Raw genomic sequence first — 23,105 nt, 5'->3', positions numbered from 1 at the left:
AATGCACAACTGATGTGCTTGTTCTAGAAGTACTCCCCACAGGAATCACTTCTGTGTCAGCAATATATTTCCAGCACTCAAACTACAATATATGGTTGCCTACTCTTGGAAAATCCTACTCTTTTTCCAGTTAATGTAACAGACCAGGACCCTGAACCATTGGCATGGTTTTTGACCCCTTGTCCTTAGAAGAAGAGGCTCCAGAGTTAATGGTTCAGGGAGAAGATTCAGCTACAGAAAGGCATCACGATGCTTCCACCAACTAGGACCTAGTTCTTCAGAAAGACTCCAGGGGCTGGCTTCCCTCTGTCCAGAGGAGGTCACACTACTGTCCTCAGACTCAGAGGCATCACGTCATAAGGAAACTAGCTTGCATGCCACAGCCACTCCCATGCATTGCAGACTGAGAGTGCTAAAACAGGCCAGGCCCCTTTAAGAGACAAATCCTCAGTCAGTATGATGGGCCAACCAGCCTAAAATCAGCCAGAATCTTATTTAAGGCTCAGTCTTACTCTGGTGTTTGTTGGAGCAACACAAAGACAACCCTGTCTGGCTTCCAGCCTCAGCACCATTTGGAACTTTCTGTGGTGCTGACATATCCCTGTTGGCTTCCTTGTGAAACTTGAACCATTCAGACTTCTGTTCAAGATTGGACCATAGCAGAACCCTGAAACCCAGGCAGCAACAGAACCCCCAGCCTAAAATGGTACAGTTAGCAAGGTTATTGGGACTTGGGCCCAAACTAGACAAGTACAAGCACACTATCTGAAATGCTTTCTCTGTGTGTAGACACATATATGTGTGAGGGGGGAGCAGAGAGAGCAGATAGCTATCAGGGGAGTTTTGGAGCATCTCTCCCTCCACTTCTCTGCTCCCAATCAGCCTCCCCAGAAGCAGCTTTCCCTACTGCAAATAGCCAATGAGCTACCATGGTACATGTTTGCATGTAAATGTGGATGCATGAATGGAATGGGTTCCAACTGGATAATGCACTGGACAAAGCAGATAATTTGATAAATCTGTTCTTCCCATACATGTCTGCATCATGGCGCCATCTACTGCATGAACTCAGCCTATAAAGGGGGGGGGGAGTCCTGCAGGAGCTGTATCTGACCACTAGAGAAGCCCCTTGTCAGTTTTATCTGATCAGACTTGGAGTCTGGAATAAAATTAGTATAGAACTATTATGCTACAATTCACATAATCTAACCTTAAAAAAACCAAAGAACTAAATGGTGACTGTGATGGTGCAGGTGGTAACAGCACAATCCCCCCTTCCAACAGCAAGGCTAGTCTCTCCTCAGCAATGACATCCTCTCCTCATTGATAAATATAGTGACATCTGTGAGGTGGTGTCAATAGTCATGATCCCGCATGGTGCTGATGCTGTCGCGAACATCAAAGCCAAAGCAGACATTACTTTAATTCTGTATACAACAGATATGTCTTAATTGCATTTTTACCCTAGTGCAGGTGCAAAGGTCCAAATCCAGATCAGGACCCTAGTTTGGGGGTAGCGGGCTTTAAAGATCCAGATCAGGGGCCCTGCTTCTACTCTAGAGTAAACATGAAAATGCATAGTTGCTAGTTAGTTGTCATGGGGCCCTGAACTTTGGTCCCAAGGTCCAAACTTCGCTGCACCACTGAGTGTCAAAAGTTTTCATACGCTCAAAGAAGTCTCAGAGAATGACTATGAAAAAGTGGAGGCTGGTGGCTCCAGTGTCAGTGGGGCGGTGCATCCACTCCAGGTTTCAGTCGGAACTAGTCAGCACTCTAAAGGAGCTATTCAAGGTGAAAAGCGCCCTGGATAGCTCCTTTAGAGTTCTGACTGAAACCCGCAGCAGATTCACCACCCCACTAACATTGGAGCCACCAGCCTCCACTGCTATGAAAGATAATAAACATTTGCTGCAAGCAGGTCTGTCATTAGTTGGCATGGCTAGTAAGCAATCCCATCACAGTACTACAGGCAGAGGGTCCCAAACATTCAGTGTACTCATATTTTTGTATGCCTTACCAAGTAGCCTGGAGTTGACCTCAGACTTGCTTTGACATAGTTTGGTTTAAAACGCACACACATGCTGCAGTTGAATCCACACTCTGCCAGACTCTGCAAGATTTGTTGTTTCTCAGTCTTCAGAACTAACATCCAACAGATTTACCAGCAGCCAAAAGAAAAGACAAAAAGAAATAAATCTGTGTTGTCGTAGCCAAAATATTTTTACTCTGAATTTATTGATGTCATAGGTAATCAAATAATTGCCAGTAAAGAGCCAGACTCAGTTACACTTCATTAAGGAATCCAGATAGTTTAATCGATATGTGTGCTTCTGTGACTTGGCTGGCAGATACATGTGATACTTGCTTTATTCTATGACCTTTGGGAGGGAAAAAGAATGGGTTCCAGTAGCATCATCCACTGCAAACATATCACAATTAATATAAGTGCCAATCTGGCAGGAGATGTTATTCTTTCCATTATTCCAGATCTCCCACCCACCCAGATCTAGACTGACCAGCTCACATAAAGGTCAAGTGTTTCTTTAGGGTTTGTGGTCAGAGGCATGCCTCCTCCGCCTCCTCTTATTTCTCTAATATCAGGAATATTTTAAAAGAAGACAGAGTATTTATTTATTTATTTATTTATTTATTAAATTTATTAATCGCCCATCTGACTGGTCACCCAGCCACTCTGGGCGATGTACAACCCACCATAAACAATTTAAAACAATAAAATTTTACCATAAATTTTTTTTAAAAAAAATACCCTAACCCACCCCAAATGCCTGCCTGAACAACCACGTTTTTAATGCACGACGGAAGCTCATTAAAGAGGGGGCATGACGGAGTTCCCTAGGGAGGGAGTTCCACAGAGTGGGGGCCACCACAGAGAAGGCCCTCTCCCTCGTCCCCACCAGTCTAGCTGTCCTGGCTGATGGGACAGAGAGAAGGCCATCCGAGGCTGATCTTGTTAAGCGGCCTGTCTGGTGTTGCTGGAGGCGCTCCTTAAGATAGGCTGGGCCGGAACCATATAGGGTTTTAAAGGTCAAAACCAACACCTTGAATTTGGCCCGGAAAACAACTGGTAACCAGTGCAACTCCTTCAGCACTGGAGTGATGTGATCTCACCGGCGGCTGCCTTTAATCAGGCGAGCCGCCGCGTTCTGTACCAGCTGCAGTTTCCGAACCGTCTTCAAGGGTAACCCCACGTAGAGCGCATTACAGTAGTCTAAACGAGAGGAGACCAGGGCATGTACTACCGATGGGAGCAGATGGTCGGGAAGGTAGGGGCGCAGCCGCCGTATCAGATGGAGTTGATACAGCGCTGTCCGGCTCACAGCTGACACCTGAGCCTCCATGGACAGCTGGGAGTCCAAAATGACCCCCAGGCTGCGGACCTGGTCTTTCAAGGGTAGCTGTACCCCATTCAACACCAGGTCAACATCCCCCAGCCTCCTCTTGTCTCCCACCAAAAGTACCTCGGTCTTGTCAGGGTTGAGCTTCAGCTTATTCCTCCCCATCCAGCCACTCACCGTCTCCAGACATTTGGACAGGGATTCTACGGCCAACCTTGGTGAAGATTTGAATGAGAGGTAGAGCTGCGTGTCATCCGCATATTGATGACACTGCACCCCAAACCTCCTGATGATAGCCCCCAGTGGCTTCACATAGATGTTAAATAGCATCGGGGAGAGGATGGAACCCTGTGGCACCCCACAAGTAAGTGGCCACGGGTCCGAAACCTCCTCTCCCAGTGCTACCCTCTGGTACCTGCCAGAGAGGAAGGACTGGAACCACCGCAATACAGTGTTTCCAATGCCCAACCCCTCCAGGCGGTCCAGGAGGATACCGTGGTCAACGGTATCAAAAGCCGCTGAGAGGTCGAGGAGAACAAGGAAGGAGCATTCACCCCTATCCAGAGCCCTCCTCATATCATCCACCAAGGCGACCAAGGCCGTTTCTGTCCCATGCCCAGGCCTGAAGCCCGACTGAAATGGGTCTAGATAATCAGTTTCTTCCAAGTGTGCCTTCAACTGCACCGCCACCACCCGCTCAATCACCTTGCCCAAAAATGGCAGATTTGAGACTGGGCGAAAGTTGTTCAGAACTTGAGGATCCAAGGAGGGCTTCTTTAAGAGCGGTCTTATCACTGCCTCCTTGAGGGCTGATGGCATCACTCCCTCCTCAAGGGAGGCGTTCACCACCGCCTTGATCCTCTCACCCAGTCTCTCTCTGCAGCCCATAATGAGCCAAGATGGGCAAGGATCAAGTAAGCAGGTGGTCGGCCTTACAGATGAAAGCACCTTGTCCACTTCATCAGGAGGAAGAAGCTGGAACCGATCCCACAAAACCGGTTTGCCACAGGCCGCCTCTTGCTCACTAACTGTATCCATAGTGTGCAGAGTAACACACCTAATCTGATCAATTTTATCTGCAAAGTGCCTTGCCAAAGCCTCACAGGAGGCATTAGAATGCTCCAGTGGTTCCGGAGCCACAGGACCGACCAGGCTCCGGACCACTTGGAACAGCCTCCTGGGGCAGCACTCTGCAGACGCGATGAAGGCAGCATAATATTCCTTTTTTGCTGCCTTCACCGCCACGTGATAGGCTGAAGATATAGCTCTAGCCCGTGTCTGATCGTCTTTGGAGCGAGACTTCCGCCACCGGCGCTCTAGCCGTCTCACCTCCTGTTTCAGAGCTCGTAACCGCGGATTGAACCATGGTGCAGTCCGAGCCCTGTTCAGGGGGAGAGGGCGTTTCGGAGCCACCCGATCTAATGCCCCAGTGATTGCGGCATTCCAGCCACCCACCAGGGTCTCGACCGAGTGGCCATTGGCATGCCCCAGAGAATCCCCAAGCGCGTTCAGGAATCCATTTGGATCCATAAGACGCCTGGGGCGGACCATTTTAATGGGTCCTCCACCCCTGCGGAGGGGTTGTGGAACCGAGAAGTCCAACATCACCAGATAGTGATCTGACCATGACAAGGGGGTGGTGGATATACCCCCGACTTCCAGATCACTCCCCGCTTCTCCAGAAACAAACACAAGGTCTAGTGCATGACCGGCTACATGGGTGGGCCCAGTTAGAATATGGTGCAGCTCCCAGGAGGCCATGGTCTCCATGAAGTCCCGAGGTGCTCCTGTGAGGATGGCCTCCGAATGTACGTTGAAGTCCCCCAACACCAGTAAGTTAGGGGACTGTAGACGCACATCAGAGACCACCTCAAGCACCTCGGCCAGGGAGTCAGTCGTGCAGCGGGGTGGACGGTACACGAGCAGAATCCCCAGACTGCCCTTCGGGCCCAACCTCCAGTACATGCACTCAACAACCTTGGTCTCCCGGAGAGGGGGTCTGGTGAAGACCAAGGACTCTCGGTAGATAACAGCCACTCCCCCCCCAGCCCTCGGCTGCTGTGCATACGAAAATCCAGCTGGACACATGGCTGCAAGGGTTGGAGCAGCAGCCTCGGCCAGCCAGGTCTCCGTAATACATGCCAGGTCTGCACCCTCATCCAGGATCATGTCATGGATGTGGGAGGTTTTCTGGGTAACAGACCTGGCATTGCAGAGCAGCAAACGAAGGCCAGAAGATGGGGTCACGCCTCCCCCAGCCATCCTTTGGCTCTGGACAGGCCCGGAGCAGGGGACAGATACTACACATCTCTCCCTTGTTCCCCTTAGCTGGCATGGCCTGCCCCTAGCGCTCCGCCAGCGCCTGCCACCCAGCCTCGGTATGTTCTGGCCCCCAACACTCCCCCCACTGCCTCCATCAGGTGGACACATGCCCCCTCGCTCCCGCCTATCAGGCAGGCTACCCACCCCTAAAAACCACAACAAAATCCCCCCCAACAAAATAAAACAAACAAAACAATTAAAATCCCCTTAAAAATGCCAGGCAGGAGTCCACAGGGAAGGCCTGGTGGCGGTGGTAGCGGCAACGGCGGCAGCAGCAGGCCCAGCGGCTGCAAGCACACCTCTTCCCCGGTGGTGGTGGCTTCTCCTGCAGGCCCTGGCTCTCCCAGGCCACCTCAGCCAGCCAGCTTATGTAGCCCCTCCAAGGAGGGGCAGGTGGAGCAGCACAGCTGGCTGGGTACCTGGGGGCCTGGTCCTGCAGGGACTGGCAGTCTGCCAGGCAGAAGTCCACAAGGAAGGCCTGGTGGTGGTGGCAGCGGCGGCAGCAGCAGGCCCAGCGGCGGCAAGCACGCCTCTTCCCCGGTGGTGGTGGTGGTGGTGGTGGCTTCTCCTGCAGGCCCTGGAGTAAGTTAATTATCCATGTGAACCCTGGATATTGGAAGGAAGAAGTTCTGTCTGCCTAGCAAAGGAAGATGGGACAAGACATAGGACTGGGATGGAATATTTTTATTAATTTATTTGTTACATTTCTCTCCTGTCTTTCCTCCAAGGAGCCCAAGGTGCTGTACATGATTCTTCTCCTCAGCTCCATTTTATCCTCACTACAACCCTGTGAGGTAGGTTAGGTTGATAGTCAGTGGCCTTGTTTTAGGGTTGCTGGGTAGTTTGTTAACCACCCCAACAACCTACCCCCATCAGGTCTGGATGTCACAAGCCGTGTCTAATGAGGTTAATTATGTAAATCCTACCAGTGTGCAACCAGAATGCACAAGGGTGGATAGCAAGCCATGGTGGCTTATTAATCACCCTGAGATTGTGCAAACCAGGTCAGGGACTGGCCCAAAGTCAGCCACTGAGCTTCATGGGCGAGTGGGGACCTGAACCTGGTTCTCCCCAGTCCCAGTCTGACACTCTCTATTACATCACACTGCTTGGTTTTTGCTATAAAGTACAACTGTAGCAGCAACCAGGTAACTCGTCATTTAAATTGAAAATATCCTGTCTGTAGTAGTGCACAGCTGAAAATGCCAGCCCAATTCTCCAGCTCCATTTTCAGGTCAAGGAAGTGGGGCAGCATTTGCAGAACATTCTTTAGGAGCAGGATAAATTCTACATATTTTCGGGGAGGGGAGTGGGCTTACCAAGGCAAGCAACTGCAACAATGGCCTCCCCTCCTCCCTCTGCTGACCCATCTTTTAAACAATGTTGTTTGGTCTCTGACACAAGCAGCAACAAAAACTCTCTCCCTTGGTGGCCTAGCAAGCTGCCATGTCCTCCCAACGTTTTCTTCAAGGCTTGGGGGCGGGGGGGAGGGAACAATGCCTCCCACATCATAGAGGATTTCCTCCAAATGCAAGTAGCACCTTTGGAAGACATTTTCCTCAGCACCACAGCAAGGGAGAAAAGGGTTAGGTTCTCCCTCAGTGCTTACTGCCATCTTGATACCCCCGCCACCACACACACCATAGATACTCTTTGCATTTTTAAAAAAAGTATATTAAATGCAAAGGCACATTTAACATTAGATTTAGCTTAGCCTGAAGTAAGGAAGGACCAATTAAAGCACTAATCCTGCAGCCATGTGGGATTACAATTGTAATATGCAAAGCAAGTGAAGGAAATTGTCCATGCCAGTGTGTGTGGGATTGGAATGGAAGAATGAGAACGAACTGGATAGCATAATAAGTAATTGTTAAATCATGATATTATACCTTTTCGGTATAATATCATTATTTAACAATACCAAAAACTGACATTAAAAGATTTGCTAGGATTTTTAATAGCCTTTTCATTTGCCCAACCAGTTAGCATGTTTCTACTTGTGTTTTAGAAATTCTGACTGTACTCAGTTTCTGCGATACAACTTAAATAACACAGTAAGAAATTACTGTCCTGTTTCTACTTTAACTAATTAACAGCATTCTGTAATTCAAAATGCTATGTCTACTGAAATACACGATAAGATTCTCTTAGCAGCTAGTTCATAATGACACATGAAGTCATGTTAAAGGTTATTTCATTTGTGCTTTCACCTGTCTTTCCTTGCTTCATTACGGATCTGTTTCTGTGAGGAATCTATCTGAGTGAGCCGGTGTGGTATGGTTATAGTGTAGTTTCTTGAGCTTGAAAGATCAGAGTTCAAATTCTTGCTCAGCCATGAAGCATATTGGGTGTCTCCAGGCAAGTCACTGTCTCTTGGCCTAACCTCCTTCACAGAATTGTTGTGGGAATAAATTGGATGCCCCTAAGACCCTCAGTTTCTTAGAGGAAGGGCAGGGATGCAACTTTGGTAAATAAATAATAACTGACTTTAAAAAAGAAAAAAAGAAGGATACTGAACATATTCTCATGTTTATGCTCAGTCTTATATGTTTTGCTGAGCTGGTTTCATAATGAAAAACAGTGTATCTGGAATTTCTATTATTCTTGGTGTATTATTTCAATTGTGCTTTCAAGTCCGAGACAGAGAAAATGGCTCATTTTTGGATGAATAACAGATCAAGCTTGTCAGCAGGGATTGTCTCAGACTTTACAAACAGAGCTAGTCAGGGACGTCCAGTTAATTTTCTTGACACTATGCAAAATATATTATGCCTTGTTTTTCAACCATCACACCATTTATCTGTTCTCTCTGGCAACGGTTTATACAGTCAACATACCAGCAAGTTAGCTGCTACTAGCAAAGGACAATTCTTTTGCCATTGCTAAATGAAAAATTATGGTAACTGTCTTTTTGCAGTAATTCTGAAATCTACCGGTAGGAAAGTGCATGCATGAATGCCAACAAATGTTTTTTATTACAAACCAAATACTGAGAGGAAGTGGGTTTGTGTGTTTTTTAAATCAAAATGCACCAAATTTTCCAGTGTTTCCTAACATAACTTGTAAAATTGAATTGGCAATGATGTAAATGGTATGTAATATTTCCAGCTCTTCAAGTTACATTACCCAAACCAGAGGCTGTACTTGAAATGTTGTCTGCTAGGCAATGGACTGTAATTCAGTCTTCATAACTACAAACTTAGAGCCAAGCTCTACAGGCAGCAGGCTGATGTGGTGCAGTTCTTGCTGGGCTGTATCAGTTCAGACATAGTATACCAGTAGTAGATGGCTGTTGTCCATCATCAATTATATATGAATACATTTGTGACTTCAAGCACTTGGTGTTACTCTTCAGAACTACAAAACAAGTCAACATTATTAGTTTGGCAAGTAGTTGTAGTCCACATGCTGTGTGCCTGAAATTCCTGGGATAGGAGAATTTCAGTGGTGTTTCCTGAAGTGGTGTTTCCCAATGTTTACACATAGCAGTGGTGTTTCCCGAAGAACAAATGGCGGACAGGCACTCACGAACATAGGAGAATCTCCAAGAATGGCCACCTATTATGCAGGAGAATGGCCACACCACATAGCCACTCTTGATGTGCTTGATGCACAGGTGGCTATGAAGAGAGTATTCTTGGCCAAGTTGGCATCAATAGATTACTTTGCAAAAAATGAAATTAGGGTTGAACCATTGTTGTTTCAATAAAACAGAACCCTTTTCTAAAAATTCTGGGGGTCATACCCAAATCTGCCCTGCTTTTGCCCTCTCCTTATGGCCTCTCTAGCCACCAGGTAGTGGGGATACATCTACCATAGGCTAAAGGCCTTCCTCTGGAATGGAGATAAAGAGATTTCATCTGCATCTAACCTCTAGGATCAACTATAGCAATGCCTCCAACATGAGTCTTTCAAGACTGCAGCTTGTGCAGAATGTGGTTGCCCACTTCTTAGCAGGAAGGTAAGATTATATGTGAGTATTTGTAATACACTGAGGGGCCGCGGTGGCTTAGTGGTTAAGACGCTGAATTGCAGACTGGAAGGTCGGCAGGACAGCAGTTCAAGACCCGAGTGCTGCATGACGGAGTGAGCTCCCGTCTTCAGTCCCAGCTTCTGCCAACGTAGCAGTTCAAAAGCAAGAAATTGCAAGTAGATAAATAGGTGCCGCTTCGGCGGGAAGGTAACAGCGTTCCATGCACCTCGGTGTTCAGTCATGCCAGCCACATGACCACGGAAGCGTCTTCGGACAGCGCTGGCTCTTCGGCTTAGAAATGGAGATGAGCACCACCCCCTAGAGTCGGACACGACTGGTTGGGGACACCTTTACCTTTTTATTTCTAATACTGCATTACAAGCCTTTGCTCAAATCACACCCATTCACATTCTCATGATATTTTAAGTCAAACCATGTCATGTAGTTTCATCAATCCTGTTTTCTATTTCTTGTCAAGACTATTTAACATGTAGCCTCTGAGAGCTACGCTGAAATTGAATTTGACCGACTCTTGTGTTGAAAGAGGTTAGGAATAAGAATATAAGAAGAGCCCTGTTGGATCAGACCAAGGGTCCATCTAGTCCAGGATTCTGTTCCCACACTGGCCAAACAGCTGCCTACAAGAAACCCATGAGCAGGACATGAGTGCAACAGCACCCTCCCGCCCAAGTTTCCCAGCAACTGGTGTACAAAGGGATACTGCCTCTGATACTGGAGGTAGCATATAGCCATCAGGACTAGTAGCCATTGATATCCTTCTCCTCCAGGAATTTATCTAACCCCCTTTTAAAGCCATCCAAATTCATAGGGAAGATAGCTCCATTTTATTATGTTCTTAACTGTTCATTGGGTGTAGTTCACATGTAGGCATTTATTCCTTGTTGATTGTGGCATCAAGTCATGACTTGTGCATGGCATATTGTTTGCTGGCAACTCAAACGCAATTCTTTTCAATAAAGACAATTCACACAGTTAGTGGAGAGTAATTCAGTCGTGCCGCACACTCATATGCATGCGCATCGCTTGAAGGCTATATGAACATATGAAGCTGCCCATCTGAACATATGTGTCAGCCCATCTAGCCCAGTCTTGTCTACTCTGGCAGAGGCTTTCCAAGCCCTTGGGCAGAGGTCATCACCTGCTCCCTGATCATCTCCCTGGTAGTGCCTGGAAGTGAACTGGGGATCTTCCCCATGCAAGGCAATGTGCTTTACTACTGAGCTATGCCTGTTCCGACTCAGGCACTTTTCAAAGACTGCAACATCAGATGATGTGTGAATTGGTTTGAAAGCCCTCTTTGACAGTCCTGTTTGAAAAGATGTGCTTTGCCTTGACAACAACTGTGCATGCACATGCAGATCTACTGATCATATGATTTATATAATGATTTATTATTGTAAAATGCCCTGACCCAAGGGCATCTGCTAGTTGGCTGGTTTCTCTTGAGATTGTATAGTTAATAAATAAATAATAAAATACTGAGTTTCAGTGTGGGTCTAGAAATCAGGGTGCTTTCCAACTTCCTTCTCTGTCATCTCTCATTACCTGCCCTGAGCCTGCCAGTTTAACCTAATTATAAAAAATGACAAATTTGTATTAAAGCTAATGCTGCAGAATAGATGAAGAAGAAAGAGGAGGAGGAGGAGGTGAAGGTGGAGATGGCAGTGGCTACAGCCATGATCAATCAAGCTATCAAGGGGGGAAAAATCCTATTTAGCCACTAGAAAGGTGGCCCGCTAAGCCCATGTGGGTAGGGATGGGCGAACAAGCAATACTTGAGCTCTCCAAACACCAGCTCATTGCTTGTCTCTCCTCAATTTGCGCTTGCATTTGTGATCACTGTTTGTTTTGTCCAAATGGGAACATTGCACAAAACAAACAGTTATCAAATGTAAAAGTTCTGCCCCAAACTCCCAAATTTGCACAAATGTTCAAAATTGTGCAAATCTCCCCATACACTAAAGCAGGGTTGATTTAAAAGTTGTGTGTTTTGTGAAAGTTGTACGTGTTGAGGAAGTTGTGCATTTGTTGAGTACACATTTGTGAATGCAAATGCAAGTTCAGGAATTTGTGAAGATTTTTGGAGAAAATGCTTTTGTGTTTGGAATTGTGAATGGGGCATATTCCAAGGATTTGCGACCTGAAACAAAATTCTCATGCAGCCCTACATGTGGACATGCCAAATTTTGCAGAAGTGTGCTCTGTTTTGCCCCTGACTGAGGGAGCAGTGGGTGGGGCGATGTTGTAGCCATACCAAAAGTGAAGCACCGTGCTGACACACATTGCGTCCTCATGTTGGCAGAGGACAGGGCCAGAGCCTGCATAAGAGGAGTGTGGAACTTCTTTTAACCTGAGGACCAAATTCAATTTCGGAGAAGCTCTCGAGGGCTCCATCCCATTGGTAGGTAGTGCTGAAGGCAACGGGTGTGGGCAAAGGGGCAGGGCCAACATGCCGACGTATTAGCTTAAAGCCTTTACAGCTAGTAACTCAGCATGGGCAGAAGCATGTCAACCTTTTAGAAGGGGGAAAAAGCCACACACAAGCTGGGAAGCCACCAAATGACTGGTGCTTGGGGAAAAGGGGATGGGGCAGAGAAAGGGTGTGTGCTGTGTGGCCATCTGGGGAACACCAGAGGGCTAGATTGGGACTGCAGGTGGATCGCATTTGCCCGTGGGTTTCAGGTTCAACACCCCTGCTTCATAAACTCAGGCTCACCCTGTCTGGGCCTCAGCTCTCTTCATTCTTTGGTAGCCACCATCCCTCCCTGTGAAGACAATGCAGTTCACACCTTTTCAGTCATGGGGGATGACCTTTTTGGTCCCTAGACTTGATTCCCATGGGGCTTTGGGGATGAGGAAAGGAACCTCCTTTGAAGCTTAAACTGGCTCACGCACCTAAAGCTGTGTGGCTGGGGGTTGTTCAGTCGTTCAGTCGTGTCCGACCCCATGACCCCATGGACCATAGCACGCCAGGCCTTCCTGTCCTGCGCTCTCTCCCGGAGTGTGCTCAAGTTCATATTCATTGCATCGGTGATGCTATCTAGCCATCTCATCCTCTGCCGTCCCCTTCTCCTTTTGCCTTCAGTCTTTCCCAGCATCAGGGTCTTTTCCAGGGAGTTTTCTCTTCGCATTAGGTGGCCAAAATATTGGAGCTTCAGCTTCATTATCTGTCCTTCCAATGAGCATTCAGGGTTGATTTCCTTTAGGATGGACTGATTTGACCTCCTTGCAGTCCAGGGGACTTGTAAGAGTCTTCTCCATCATGGATCACTGCCTTGTTGTGGCAAAGGGGCTTGCGTAACTCAGTGAAGCCATAAGCTACGCCGTGCAGGGCCACCCAAGATGGATAGGTCATGGCAGAGAGTTCTGACAAAATGTGGTCCACTGGAGAAGGAAATGGCAACCCACTCCAGTATTCTTGCCAAGAAAACCCCATGAAACGTATCACAAGGCTGGGGGTAGGGCAGTGCATTGCTGGAGCTTTCCACAGCACATCTAAGATGTGGCCAGCAGATCTGTAGCCAGGCAAGACACTGGCTGTGGGGCAGCGCAGGTGTGGCTGTCCGTGTATGGCAGCAGGGGAGAGGGCTGCTAATCAGGGCCCCTGTCTCAGCATGAGCCTGCAGAGCTGATTGCTTATGCTGCCGATCTCTTGCAATAAATCAGCGTGGTCCTATTTACCCAAGCACTGAATCTCGCCTCTTCTTTATGATATGGTCTCAACTTGCAAGTGTGCAGCAGGCAAGTCATCCAGCTTGAAATACCTGTTCAGAGAGGCTGTAAAGCTGCTCAATGTCCACTGCACTGTGAGAGAAGGAAAGGGGCAGGATCGTTTAAAATGTCCTTGGATTGTCAGTCCCTTGTTGACTCATTTGACATGCCATCTTTGTCAGAGTTTTCCTGAGAAGCATGCAACAATGGCAACGTTTTAAGTGGAGAGGGCATGAAATGCATTTTCTTCCATGGTGTATGTAGAAGAACACTCCTGATGTCACTGCATTCCAAGAGGTGAGGTGCATGTCAGCAGCATGAATACGGTAACAAGAAGACCCATGTTTTATTTTGCTTTGACCTCGTGGTAAATTGTTATGCTATGTTGTTTTAGCTCTCAAGTTCACCTCATTTGAAGCTCCCAAGCATACATCTGATGTTGCACACTTCAGGTTAAAATTCAAGTGTTATTTTATTGCATCAGTTAAAAACAAAGTGATTCCAGTTCAGAGCTACCTATTTTTTTTAAAGAAGTTTAATGTATAGTATGGCCATAATAATGATGAAGAAACCATCTAGACCATGTGTACTTTCTCTTTCCCTATGAGGCTCAACCTTTGGAAGCCATAAAATCTGGTTAGTATAACAGAAGTGTTTGTAATTAGAGTTAATGGAGTTAGCTGAGACTGCAGGATGGGGAGAATAGCTTTGATCCCAGGTGGCCCCATAACAAGAAAGCCTGCAGTGAGGGAGCACTCAGAATGGGAAAATATCACAGGCATTTGCTGCTGCTCCAGAGAGTCAGTGCTAGAAAAACCAAGACACCAGAATATAATTTATAAACTGAGCTAATTTAGTTTTCCTACTACATTCTTTCAACATTCTTCTCCTCAGCCACAATATTTAAAGGATCTATTTTTAACTAAAATTATAACCAGCGCTTCTGAGTTCCTTTCTTTAAAATGTGCAAAATAATGTTTCTGTGGCAGGAAAGAGAAAAGTGGCATAAAATATCTCCACACAAAATAAGGATATAGAAACTTAAAGCACATTTTGAAACAGTGTCACAATAACCAGGCTATGGTAATCTCTTCATATCTCTCTTTTGTTCTGTGCCTTGTGGATGAAGTCATTGTCATTTGCTGTTATTGATTGGCAGCTTTCAGGTCTGGGGGAAATGGTCAGCTTTGCATTATAGTCTCTACCCATTTAAAAATAATGTGCACTTGCCCAGCATGTTCATTCCCCCTTCTGTGGCAGAGTTTTGGCTCATCACCCAGAGGATTTATGTAATTGCTGAGTGCTTAAGTAATTGTGATATGTTAGTACACTAAGTGAGAATTTCAGCAGATTCACATGGGTGTATAATGCATTACAATATATCTTTCCCATAACATTTATACAAACAACCCTTTACACGTGCGTATACACACACACACACAACTTCTTTCTTTCTTTCTTTCTTTCTTTCTTTCTTTCTTTCTTCCTTCCTTCCTTCCTTCCTTCCTTTCTTTCTCGCACTCTGTCTCCCTCCCTCTCTCTCACACGCACGCACGCACGCACACACGTGCACACATGCACTCACTTTTATGTGGTATTATCATTGCAACACCTGTGGGAGCTGGGGCATAAAACCCAGACCTCTATTGACCTGGGACTGTTTCCTAGGGATGTACGAAACACCTACCTGGCTCTGCACCGAACAATCTGCGGTGGGGGGGAGGCGCTCCCTCCCTCCCCCCAGAATCCTGCCCTTATGGCTCTGCTCCGCGGCCAAGCCGCGGAACCGCCGGCCGGCTCCAGCCACCCACAGCCGGACATCTGGCTGCTGGGCAGCCCTACAGGGACGCAAATGGCGGCTATCATAGCCGCCGCCATTTGTGTCCCTGTATTGAGCCGTGATAGGCTACGTAAATATTTATGTAGCCTATCACGGCAGGGGGAAAACCCCCAGCGTACACAAATGGAGGGAGCTCACAGTGTCGAGAGTGTACACTGAGTTTTTTTCCCCCTGCTGTGATAGGCTACGTAAATACTTATGTAGCCTATCACGGCCTCAGCAGGGACGCAAATGGCGTCCCTGCATTAGCTGTGATAGGCTACGTAAGTATTTACGTAGCCTATCACGGCTATGAAGACAAAGCGAATGGCGGTCACAGGACAGCCGCCATTCACAAAGCAGCACGGACAGGAGCAGGTAAGTGCTCCGTTTCGCGCGGCTTTTGTGGGGTGGGGGCGGCAGGGACTTCGTCCCGCGCACCTTTCGTGTGGTGGGGTGGGGGGCGGGGCCTTCATTCCGTGATGGATTTCGTGGGGCCGAATGCACTGGCATTCAGCCTCACTGAGATCTGTTGCGGAATTCTCTGACATCCCTACTCTTTCCATCCCTGCTGCAAGGAGAGGGAGCCCTTCAGTGTTGCAAGGCAGGTGGGATCCAGTGCTCCTGCCGCTGCTGCTGCTGCTGCCTTGCTGGGGTGCTATCTCCACCTGGGGGACTTCTACTCTGCCTCCTTGCAGACTAGGGATGTCAGAGAATTCTGCCAGTGCATTCAGCCCCCGAAATCCGTGGCGGAACGAAGCCCAAACGCCCCCCCTACCCCGCGAAATGGGCCCGGAACAGAGCACCTACCTGCTGCCGTCTGCGCTGACTTGCAAATGGCGGCCGTGTCTGTGGCCGCCATTTGCTTCTTCCATATAGCTGTGACAGGCTATGTAAATACTTACATAGCCTATCACAGCTAACACAGGGATGCCATTTGCATCCCTGCGGAAGCCGTGATAGGCTACGTAAGTATTTACGTAGCCTATCACGGCAAAACTAAGGGAATGCAAATGGCGGCGGCTACAGTGGCCACCATTTGCGTTCCCTTTTTTTTTTTTTTTGCCATGTTAGCCTGCGTAAATATTTATATAGGCTAAAACGGCAAAAAAAAAAAAAAGAACGCAAATGGCGGCCGCCGTAGCTGCCACCATTTGCGTTCGCATTTTTTTCTGGGTTTTTTTTGCCATGATAGGCTACATAAATATTTACGTAGCCTATCACGGCAAAATACAGGGACACAAATGGCGGTGGCTGTGGCCGCTGCCATTTGCGTCCCTGCAGGCTGCCCAGTATCTGGATGTCCGGCTGCGGGCGGCCCCGGCCAGTGGCTCCGCGGAATCTCCGGCCGGAGAGAATTTCAGGGGGAGGGACGGAGCGCCTCCCCCCACTGCAAATGTCACCCTTCGAAAAGGTAAGTGACCTTCGTACATCCCTACTGCAGACCCAGGTCCAGCCAAGCACCACCCCACTCCCAGCTGCAACACCCGTGGGAGCTGGGGCATAAAACCCAGGTCCCGGTGGGGGTGGGAGTGTGTGTCGCCGCTTTGGGGGAGCCACTTTGGGGGAACACAAGGGCAAGGCCTGTCCCCCTGCTTGAAAGAAGGGAAGGGGACTGTTTGCCTCAGTGTGGTCTACTGGGCTGCCTGCACTAGACATGTGTTTTTTAAAGAAGGGGGGAGGTGTTGGGAGCCAGGGAACGGCCATGAGGGTTCTATAAGGCAGAGGGAGTTACGGAGGGGGGAGACAGTCACACTCTAAAGGCAGAGTGTGTAACAATAGGGTGCTGACTGTCCTTAAACTGTCCCCCAACTCACATAACCTGGATGGCCCAGGCAACAGACCCCCTTGGTTGAAACTGCTGCTGCTGAAAGCCAGGTCGCTGAATGGTAAAAGAACTGCTATGCAGGATTTGATCCTGGATGAGCACACTGACCTGGTCTGTATTACAGAGGCCTGGCTGGATGATGCCGGGGGGGGGGGTAATCTCTCTCAGCTCTGCCCTCCAGGGTTCTCTGTCCAGAAGCAGGCAAGACCTGGGGGGCAGGGAGGTGGAGTGGCAGTGGTCTATCGGGATTCAATCCCCCTCACCAGGTGCCTTATCCCTCAGTCTGCTGGGTTTGAGTGTGTGTATTTGAAGGTGGGTGCCCGGGACAGAATAGGGATACTGTTGGTGTACCATCCACCCCGCTGCTCAACAGTCTCCCTGAGCTAGCAGGGGTAGTCACAGATTTGGTGTTGGAGACCCCTCAGCTTGCTGTGCTGGGGGATTTCAACATCCATGCTGAGGCTGCCCTGGCGGGAGCGGCTCAAAACTTCATGCCCACCATGACAACCATGGGTCTGTCCCAGAAGGTATCTGGCCCCACCCATGATGCTGGGCACACTCTGGACCTCGTTTCTGTGCTGGATGGGGTGATAGTGATAGTATAGAGACTGGAGGAACTCTATAGTTCCGTTGTCATGGACAGATCACTACCTGGTGGGGTTTAGACTTGCTGGCACTTGGAACCTCTGCAGGGGTGGAGGGCCGATTACGACGGTCCGCCCCAGGAGGCTGATGGATCCGAATGGTTTCCTGATGGCTCTTGGGGATTTCCCTGTTGCCTTGGTAGGCGATTCTGTCAAAGGCCTGGCCGATCTCTGGAATGGAGAAATGACCAGGGCTATGGACACCATCGCTCCTGAGTGTCCCCTCTCACGAAGTGGAGCCACACCAGCACCCTGGTTTTCTAGGGAGCTGGCGGTGATGAAACGAGAGAGAAGACAACTAAAGCTACATTGGCAGAAAACTCGCAGTGAATCCGACCGAACACAGGCTAGAGCATATTGGAAGGCCTACTCTGTGGCAATACGGGCAGCAAAGAAAATATTTTTTTCTGCCACTATTGCATCTGCAAAGAGCCATCCAGCGGAGCTGTTTTGAGTGGTTAGGGGTCTTTAACACACCAGCCCACAAGAGGATAATTTAAACCTCTTGACAGCCCACTGTGAGCAAGTTGCTCAGCACTTTGCAGACAAAATCACTCAGATCCTCTCTGACTTGGACGCTATAGTTGATACAGACCCAGTGGATGTAACTTTGGCCCCTGCTTGTCCGGTGTTGTTGGATACTTTTCAATTTGTACAGCCTGAGGATGTGGACAGGATCCTGGGGGAGGTGAGAGCCACCACGTGTGATCTTTGCCCTTCCTGGCTCATAAAAGCAGCCAGAGGTAGACTGGCTGAGTGGGTAAGGGGAGTGGTTAATGCCTCCCTTGGGCAAGGCAGAGTTCCAGCCTGCTTGAAGGAGGTGGTGGTGAGACCTTTGTTAAAAAAAAGCCCTCCCTGAACCCCACCATATTGGATAATTACTGGCCAGTCTCCAATATTCCATTTCTAGGCAAGATATTGGAGTGCATGGTGGCGTCCCAACTCCAGGGATTCCTGGATGAGACAGATATCTAGATCCATTTCAATCTGGCTTCAGACCCGGTTATGAGACAGAAACAGCTTTGGCTGCCTTGGTGAATGACCTACGCCGGGAACTAGACAGGGGGAGTGTGTCCCTGTTGGTTCTGCTGGACCTCTCAGCAGCTTTTGATACCATCAACCATGGTATCCTGGCCCGCCTCGCTGGGATGGGACTTGGAGGCAGTGGCTCCATTTCTTCTTGGAGGGGCAGACCCAGAAGACGGTGCTGGGGGACTTCTGTTCGACTCCCTGGCTTGTGGAGTCCCTCAGGGGCTTTTGTCCCCCATGCTATTTAACATATATATGAAACCACTGGGAGAGGTTGTCCGGAGCTTTGGGGTTCGGTGTCACCAGTATGCTGATGACACCCAACTCTACTTTTCCTTTCCATCTAATTCCAAGGAAGCTGTTGGGGTGCTGAACCGGTGTCTGTAGGCAGTAATGGACTGGATGAGGGCAAACCAATTGAAGCTTAATCCAGACAAGACAGAGGTGCTCCTGGTCAGTCGAAAGATAGATCAGGGAATAGGGATTCAGCTTGTGCTGGATGGGGTTACGCTCCCCCTGAAGACACAGGTTCGCAGCTTGGGTGTACTTCTGGATTCAGCCCTGAGCCTGGATGCCCAGGTTTCAGCGGTGGCCAGGAGTGCATTTGCACAGTTAAAGCTAGTGCGCCAGCTATGCCCGTTCCTTGAGATGTCTGACTTGGCCACAGTGACACATGCTTTAGTTACATCCTGTTTGGATCACTGTAACACGCTCTACGTGGGGCTGCCTCAGAAGAGTGTTCAGAAACTTCAGCTGGTCCAAAGAGCTGCTGCCAGACTGCTGACTGGGGCTGGTTACAGAGAGCATACAACTCCCCTGTTAAAACAGCTTCACTGGCTCCCAGCTTGTTTCTGGACACAATTCAAAGTGCTGGTCATGTCCTATAAAGCCCTATACGGCTTGGGTCCAGGTTATCTGAAAGACCATATTCCCCCCTATGAGCCTACTCGTGCCTGAGATCTTCAGGGGAAGCCCTTCTTGCCATCCTGCCACCATCACAGGCACATCTGGTGGGAATGTGGGAGAGGGCCTTCTCGGTGGCTGCCCCAAGGCTATGGAACTCCCTTCCCAGGGAGGTGAGAGTGGCACCCTCCTTGATATGCTTTTGTAGGCAAGTAAACACTTTTTTGTTCCAGCAGGCCTTTGGGGATAACTAGTCTGGACCTGTGAAAATATGATGGATGGATACTATTTTTCTTGTTGTCTTTTAATGTTTTGATATTTTTACAATTTTAATACTGATGATTTAATTATATTTAACTTTTGTACACTTGTATTTATATTTCTATTTATAGGTTTTAATTGTAGAAGTTTTAATGTTGTAAAGCCGCTTGAGTCCCAGTCTTGGGGAAAAGGCGGGATATAAATAAATGTAATACTAATACTAATCCTCAGTTACTTGGGGACATCAACATCACAGAAGTGAGAGTCGAACGTTGAGAATCTGGCATTCAAAGTCAACATTTAAGTACAGGACTCAGTTCCAGGCCACTACTGGCTAACTCTGGTTGCCATAGGAACCTGAGAACACCAAGGGAAGGCAAATAGTTCATCATCATATCTGGGTGATTTTCACAATCGGAGCTGCCTGTTAAGGAACAGGGAACACGTGGAGTGTGACCCAGAGGGGTGCAAACATGTACGCATACACACAGCATGGTGGAGTTATTTTGAGAGCTCCCCTATCAACTCCTCCCTATGCTTAAATTGATTTTTAAATTCCTTGGTTTCAAATAGAATTTGGGGATCAGTTCAATGTTGTTCAGAAGGGAAAACAGCATTTATGCACCTGGTTTTCCTTTCAGCATCCTTTACGCAAAGCCCTCTGAGAAAACTAGGTATAACACATACCTACATGCATGGATCACATTAGTAGCAAGGCTGTCAACCAATTAAAGAAATTTTACTAGATTAATGATTGACTCTTTAATCAATTGATCACTTCATGCTGGGGTTGAATGAATTTACCAAGGGGTTAGGGTTAACTGAAGCTGTCTGCTTTCACTGCAGTCCTCTTTCTGGTCTCAGCAGGCAGGACTATCACTAAGTGGCAAATCACTGGGAATGGGTGAATTTCACCCTTCCATCTAGTTACTAGTGAACACCCAAACCTGGAGGAGGAATAAATGCATCAAATGTTGGAACAACAAAAAAGGAGCCATTCAAATTATGCATGGATGTCCTAGTAACATGTTCTCACAATTATGAGATGACAGGTAGTGCTGAGCTTTTGAATAATTCAGTCCTGAGGTGGTAGTGAAAGGCACTGTGTACATCAAGATTAGAAGAGGCAAACAGCAAAATATTTTCATGAAGGCAGAAAAACAATAGCATACAAAAAAGGTAAGTTTCAGTAAACCCAAACAAAACACATACACATACTCCATCCTTTGTGTTAGAATTTTATTAGGAATGTAACTTTTTTAATGAAAATGTTGCATTTTGCAGCAAAGCTATAATACAATAGGTAATATTGGATAAGAAGAAATGTAGGCCAAATCCAGTGTTGCTATATTTACTTGAAAATGTTCTTTGGTCAGAAGATTTATATCCTTATTCAAATCGTTAATTTCACTGTGTCTGTATGTCATATCGGAGCAATCTTCCTCTAACACCACTGTCATATGGTTTGTGACATTGGTACAACAGTAGATATGCATCTTTGTTAGCCTTTATTTGCTGATGCTTCGGGTAGGGCCCTTGCCTGTTTATCAAAGCGGGCCTTCCAGTGTTTCATTACTTGCTTGCCCAAAACAAATGGTTAATTAATTTAATTAATTCCAGAGCAACCCAATTTGTTCTAATGTGCAAAAGTCAATTTAGCTTAGGTAGATCTCCCACTGAGTGGTGAGAACATGTTCAGGGTTGGCCTGTTTCTCCTCCCTATTTCTTGTTTGAGGTGCTCAAAGGGAGTCTCAAGGCAGTTAAGCACATGACTGCTGAGAATTTCATTTCTTTGTTACACAGAGTCTTGTCAATCTCTTTTTAGTCTTATGACCTCAATATCCTGCTTTAGGAATGCTTGTTTAAGTATAAACATGTTGGGCTTTATATGACTGGGTGGTGGAAAGACACATGGAAAGACAGCAAACAGGTTGACCTTAGGACTCTGCTAAATGCTCAAAGCTCTCTTCTGACATTATAGTAGCACTATCACACACACTTACGAAAAGATTTATGTGTCCATCAAATCCTTAAATGAGATTGATTAAAGATGGTATTTCCTGCTATATAATGCGTGTGTGTGTGTGTGTGTCTGCCTGCTCTTTCTGTTCCCACATTTCAGCTACATTTGGCAGTGATAAAAAGTGATCAGCAAGGAAGCCATTTTTCTTTCTATACATTCTTTGCATTTTTATTTATTTTTGGTTATCTACAAGCTATCATTATTCTTCATGGAAAACAGCCACTTCCTCTTACAATGATTAGAATCAGTTCTGGGCAATTGGGTGGGTAGGCATGAAAAAAGAACTATTTTACTGCAACGTCTGATGGGAATGGCCAGTTAAGACACTATATTTAATCTGCAGTTGGTGTTCTATTCAACAGCCTCTAGAATCAAAGTGTGTCATCACAACAAAGGGCCAGAATTATCTCAAAGGAATAGTTTTGAGTAATGATGTCACAATCTGTACAATGGAATCAAAATAAACAGTGGCTGAGTCAACTGACTCAGTACCAAATAAGGTGGGGGTGCTGCCTATTGCAGATACTTAAAAACAAGCAATTAAACAATCACAAACAATATACTTGCTTGTAAGGCTGTGCAGAACTTTTACATCGTTGTCTGTTGATACTGAATCTTACACTTTCAAGAAATAGCATTTTATTTGTCAGATCACTAGTCAAATCGTAGCCCCTCAGTTTTCAAAGGAAAAGAAGGAAATATTTTCACCATTGCACCACTTCCATACCATTCCATATTTGGCAGTGACACTGGCTGCCGCTAGAGAGATTTAAGTCTTACTGTTTCAGAGTCTTTACAAGCAGATCTGGAGATTCTGACTGAGAACCAAAGAAGCCCAGTTTAAGTCCTTTGCTGTGTAACCTGCTGTGGTGATACCACTTACCCTTGTGGGTTGACAGCTGGTTGGCCATTGTGTGAACAGAATGCTGGACTGGATGGACCCCTTGGTGTATGGCTCTTCTTATGTTCTTATCCTAAATAGCAGCCAAGCTTCCTAATGAAACTTCATATAAACTAGTCTTTCCCAACCCAGCACCCTCTAAATGGCTTGTATTAAAATTCCCCTCATCCCCAGCCAGCACTGGGGCTGGGGATAGTGGAAGCAGTGCTCCAGCCCAACTGCAAGGCACCAGGTTGGGGAAGGCAGGAACAGACAAAGGGATAAAATGTAATAAACACACAAACTCACAGTATTCACATCACATGAGGCCTGCT

The sequence above is a fragment of the Heloderma suspectum genome, chromosome 1, assembly GCF_057233095.1.
Source record: "Heloderma suspectum isolate Gila_16-S chromosome 1, 16-S_ref, whole genome shotgun sequence".
In the NCBI taxonomy this organism is placed as follows: domain Eukaryota; kingdom Metazoa; phylum Chordata; class Lepidosauria; order Squamata; family Helodermatidae; genus Heloderma; species Heloderma suspectum.
The sequence above is the reverse complement of the archived record's forward strand: the minus strand, read 5'-3'. Positions refer to the sequence as shown.